The 5,809-nt window shown below is 40.6% G+C and overlaps 1 long non-coding RNA gene across 1 annotated transcript; it reads right to left on the reverse strand.

Annotated features, from left to right (window-relative positions):
- Nucleotides 1-586: 586 nt before the first annotated feature.
- LOC146960973 (uncharacterized) lies at nucleotides 587-5,573 on the reverse strand. The gene is made up of 3 exons (XR_015035322.1): nucleotides 5,420-5,573; nucleotides 757-918; nucleotides 587-665 (listed from the first exon to the last, which is right to left on the reverse strand). It is a non-coding gene; the product is annotated as an uncharacterized LOC146960973 (long non-coding RNA).
- Nucleotides 5,574-5,809: the final 236 nt, after the last annotated feature.

Genomic DNA, 5,809 nt, shown 5'->3' on the forward strand with positions numbered 1-5,809 from the left:
CTCTTCTGGAATCAGATATTGATATTTTATTAACCCTTATACCTGATGTGAACATTTCTGTCCACAAGGGGGCACATTTTCTTTTTTTTTCATTGTTAATCAAAATAATAGTCAAAAATTAGTAAAGTGGACATTTTTGTCCACTTATAAAACAACCTAAAAATAGCATACATTAATATTTTTTTTAATTTTTTTTATTCATAAATATTTTTTCCCACTTCAGTTCTACTCAAAACTACCCCGTTTTCAATTACTACATTTTTTTTTAACCCTTTAGATGCCAATCTGAACCAAAATGTCATCTTTCCCCAGGTATGAGGGTTAAAAAATATAATGTTCACATTTTGATATATAAAGAAATAATCTGAGCAATAAATCAGAATTTAGCACCAAGAAAGTGAAACTAGCAGTTGCTAATATTCTTTTTCCAGATATGGAAGCAGATAATCTGTTAAAATTAATCTTAATGTGCATGATGAGACTAATTTGAACCACATGTTAAAAAAGGAAAGTGATCCTCACATGCTCAGATGTTAATTGCATTGAGAAGCAGAACCCACAAGTACCTTGCATGTTCTGTAAGGGACTTCTGATGAATCTTCCTTCAAGTAGTGTGGTAGTCCGGCCAGGGCTGCTGTTCGAGCTGCACAGATATCATTTTTGTCCTGTTGCACAAAGACAGCGTATGCAAGGGATGTTTAGTGTTCACTGTTCACATTCAATAATGTAATGCATGAAATAAAAATAAAAGATTACCTGTTCCTCAAATGCCATCATAATCGCTTCCAGATTCTGTCCAAAAGGGCCAGTCTTCCTCTTTTTGTAGAGCCGTAGCAGCTGAGGTGTGTACTTGTCGAGTGAAGCATAGAATGTAGATGGCAGATTCAGATTTGTGATCCTGTGGAATTCACTGTAGAGCTTGCATGGGAAAAAAAGGACAAGGAAAAGGAAAGTTTTATTAGCTCATTTAAAAACAGTTTGTCTCTCTCTCATCATCTGCCCTTTAACCCATCGACTGAGGAAAAACAATGACTGAGGAAAAACTCCCAAGAAAAAACAGGAGAAACCTCAGGGTGAGACAGAGGAGGGATCCTTCACTCACGACAGGCAGATGTGCAATAGATGTTGTGTACAGACAAGGAAAAAAAAACTTAAGTAATGTGATATTGGTAAAAGTGGGCTTTTCAGACATAACAGACATACCAAATAAAACTACCGTACTCAAAATTAATGCTGACTTTGGTGATACATGCATACAGTATTTTTTTTCTGTTTTTTTTTATTATTATTATGCATAGAGCATTTTGAACATTGTAAGACAGTGTGGAGTACAGCACCAGCCACAAGGGATGCATACAGTATTTTAAAGAATTATTTGTAGTTTTTACTCACCTGGGCTTCACAAAAGAGTGCAGGCCATCTGTCCTTCAATTCAAACAACTGGAGGAGCTAAATCCACAATATCCTTCACGTCTGAGTGCAAAGGTTACGTTGCATATGTTGATGGATGGATATCATGTCTCTTTCCATCGATGTCCTCTTGAACTGCTCGACCATTGCAAGCCTCTTCATCTCGAGTGTCTGCCTCGTTTCACCATGAGGATAGTTTGGAAGGAAATTAATTTCCCCTCTTCTGGGTCTTTTGATGCTGGCCCTGGATGCTGCACCCTCTGGATTGGTCCTGCTACGCTTTCCCGCATTAACAGCCACATCCTTAATGCCAGCCTTGGTAAGTTTGGTCCTGTAGTTGCCCATCTTGAAGCGCAAACTGTTCTGCCAGCCCTCATATCCTTTTTTGGATCCATTTTCTTAAGACAAGGGTGCTTGCTCACAAGAGCCTCTGCGGCCAAGCCAATCTGTTTGGTACTTGGATATGCCTTTGTGCTTATATATTTCAGCAGCCATAACATCTAATATGTTATGCTTTTGATCCCTGGTCAACCTGACAGTTTTTTCCCTCTCCCAGGGCAGAGTTGCTCTCTCTTAACATATACTCCACCTCGTATGAGAACGTCGGAACGACAAAGATGGCTGGCCATCGACACAACCGTTCTGGTGAAGTCTGTGTTGTCTGTATAATAACACAGTGTCATCTGTGCTCGTGGAAACTGAGATCTGACTCAATAACTCTAACTATCTTAATGGTTGCCTTAGCTGTTAGGTCTTCCATGTTCACTAAGTTGTTGAGAGCATTGTTAAAACTCAGGGTCTTCATATTGAAGGCGGAAGTCATATGTCAGATTGAACTTATCTTTAATTTCGGATATGAGGGCTTGTTACAGTTTCAGGACGAGAGGGCAGGAATGACCCTCTCTGCATTGACGTCATCAAGGATGACTCTTAATTTGAGGACATCAGTTGCCATTGTCGCTGTGTTGGAGAAGCCTGAAACATACAAAAAGAGAAAGACAAAAAAAAAAAAAGACGTCAATGCTCTCCTTTCCTGCTAAACACATATCAATATATTCACTTGTACATTTTTATTTTGTATTGGTGTGCAGTCAGGTTAACACACATGTAGTCCAGCTAATAGTTTTCAGACATTAGGATGCTTACTAAACAATCCTTTATTCAGACACTGAAATGAAATGTTTAGTTGTCAGAATGAGCCTGCCTGAAACTTTGTAGGCAATCTGTGGCATTTGGTCAGTTAGTTGACTCAGAAGATTTCACAGAATGGCTCTTGCTTGTATGTTCTGTTAGCTCATATGACCGCAAAATGCTCAAGATAACCAGGTCTCATAGTCTTTTAACAGAAAAAAGATATTACTTCCAATGAGCAATATGTTTCTGATCTCTTTAAACTCAGGCAAGGCAGCACGTGTCCCAGTACAATACAAACATGCCTACCACAAAAGTTGTGCCTTGAATGGTTGCCTGTTTTGTGCCATATACAGTGCTGCTGTCTGTGATGCTTGACACTACAGGATGTGTATCAATAGGCAATGTTTCAATAAAGACAGACTCCATGTTTGAAGTCTGTACTGGTGGCTTGAAAAAATCTTTGTGATGACAGATAGAATGCCATCATGTTTTGGTGTCTCTCTGCCAATGTTTTCAATACATTTTTGTAGTTGTGAGTGTCACGAACAATCTTCTTAAAAACCTTGTGCTTCCCTTCAAATCTCATTGTCCAGAGATGCACGAGAGGACCAAAGCACTTGATGAGAGACGGATAATGTTCGAGATAGTGATGCTTTGGTCGCAGTCTTAAGTTGGGGAAGACTTCCTGAAGGAGTTTGCCTGTGATCTAAAATCTTGCTGGCCATGTACTGAATGGTATTTATCTGGTGAAACTATGAGAAACAGCAAGCTCAACTATATCCTTCAATTCCATTAGGATCTCCCACATTTTGTCCCCCTCGGGCACTCTGGAGCCAATGAAAACAGGTAGCAGTCTAAGAAGAGTGTGGTTTTCATGCCCATTCCCACCAATTGTTCCTCGACTAGAAAAAGTTTGAGGAACTGGGTGAGGGCGGTCAACCTTGTCAGAATGCTGGTAGGGAAAACACAGGATTGCTTTATTCAGCTCCTCCAACGTGAAAATATTTTTTTGCTATCAAACCTTTCAAACAGTGTGCCAGCTCCACAGGGACCACTCCCTCAAACAGGTCATGGAGGAACATCCGGCGGAAATCCTGTAATGGGATGGAAATAGGAGAGATGATCAGAGAGAACACAACTCCGTTTTACACCATAATTCTCCACAGTTTCATTTGTCTGTATTTCTTGAAACCAGGGTATCATGGGAATCTTTTTATTCTCCTTTCAAAAACCACCGGTCACTGCATCTGATTTCTGCATTTCTGTCTGGGTGGCAAGGCAGAATCTGCAGAAATATGTAGCCCTGAAACTCCTCACTGAAACCAGCGAGCCCATGGGCTGCGAGGTTATCAGCCACAACAGAGTAGACTGTGCCTTTGAGACAGTCACCAAATGTTTCAATGTAGACACCCACTTCTTCAAGTGTTTTTAGATCAGCCAAGAGAGGGTGCAAAAACCTTCTCATATCCAAACTGTCGTACATCATTTGCGTTGCATAAAAGGGCCAACTGAGTAGAATGGAGGACTGAGCGATACTTAACTGGTATGTTAGCTAATGTCCAGTACACTCCCACATACTTTGTGAATTTTTCTCGATGTCCCTAGGGGATTTGCAATTTCAAAATCATCAAACATAAAGAATTATTGATAATTTATCACCCTCATCTGAAAGAAGCAAATTTTTCCTGATAGTGGGAGCCATCGCGATATGAAAAATACTGTCCAGAGCATATGTGATGTTGTTTCTTTGACTTTCTCAAGTACATCAGGTTTTTGCAACAACTGTTGTAAAGATGTGAGAATAGGCACATACATGTAGGTGCGTTGTGATGACTCAATTAGGTATTCCACAGGCTTAACATATGGAAACTTCTCCTCAAAAAAGGATTTTCCTCCTCTTAGCTGTTGAGAGTGGTCCCTCAGAGGTAACAGATTTATGCAAAACATTACTCTCTGAAACCGCCTGGACAATCTCACTTACAAGTGTGTCAGTGAAAGAACAGTCATGTTTTTTCAGTATATTGATAACAGATTTTCTGACAACAGGTTCAGACAGTGAAAAACAACTGATCAATGTGTTCAATAATTTCCTGTATTGCCCTCTGTGATACATGGAGAATAGTTTGCATTTTCAGAAAGAAAGCAGCCAGATTGTACTGTAACTGCTCTGCTAATCCCTCAGTGCTAGTGCCTGCTACTGGTGCAGATTCATCCTCATGTGATAGCTCCACGGAGTCATGTTCAATGTCACTTTCCTGGGAAACATCTGGAACGTTTTGCACTACAACTGCTACATCATAGTCTGATGCATTCTGATGTTCTCTGCATTTGTGTGCATTGTATGTGGAGTAAACATTTGTTTTAAACGTACAGGCCGTAAATGGACATGGCACCATTTCCTTCTTTCTTAAATGTCCCCTTAGATGATTGTACATTTCCCTCTCAACAAATGGCTGTTTAAATTCACAAACAGGGCAATGAAATGCCCGGTCAAACATCAAATCATGACCGTCACCACCTACTACTCTTCTAGCGGAATGATTTCTGGACAAATGAACCTTCAGTGAATTAAAAGTAGTAAATGTACACATGCAACTGGTATACAGGCAAGGCAAAGGGGAAACCGTAGAATACTGGCCATGGTAGAGCCTGTAATGTCTCAATAACTGTATTTTCAAGCAACTAGAAAACTCACATAATTTACATTTCCACATATCTAGGTTGTATTTGCAAGCACTTGAACAGATATACACAGACTCAGCAGCCGAATTTAACTGCAACAAATAAAAAGCACGACGGTTATTTTTCGAACCAGGCTGCGTGCTAGCTAGTTAACCGTTAATGCGTAACATTTGAAAAGCTAACATTAACTTACCCTCACTCCAGCGCGCACGTTCTGCTTTTTCAATCCAAGAAGTCCGATAAAAAAAAACAGCTCGCCGAAGAAAGAAAGGAAAACTCGTACAAAACCACCAAGAAAATGACACAACAACGTCACTTCGTCTGTTCGTCAGGAGGAGAGACACATGTGCTCATGGCGGCAGGTTACAGATATCCCATCATGCTTCGTGAGCGACGTAGCGACGTAGTCCTCCTGCCTCCCGCTCAAGATGCAGGTATAGGCTTAGCCTTGCAGAGGCAGCCAATCAGAGGCGGAGTAAGGCGGGTCTTGGCGTGACCATAGTAGGAAAAGAAAATATCAGAAGAAGCTCCCGCTCCGTCTGCAGCACAGGAAAAAAAAAAAAAAAAAGCCCCGTCTGCACAG

This window comes from Trachurus japonicus, unplaced genomic scaffold (genome assembly GCF_045865225.1).
Source record: "Trachurus japonicus isolate A0001 unplaced genomic scaffold, Traja_1.0 AP029736.1".
In the NCBI taxonomy this organism is placed as follows: Eukaryota; Metazoa; Chordata; class Actinopteri; order Carangiformes; family Carangidae; genus Trachurus; species Trachurus japonicus.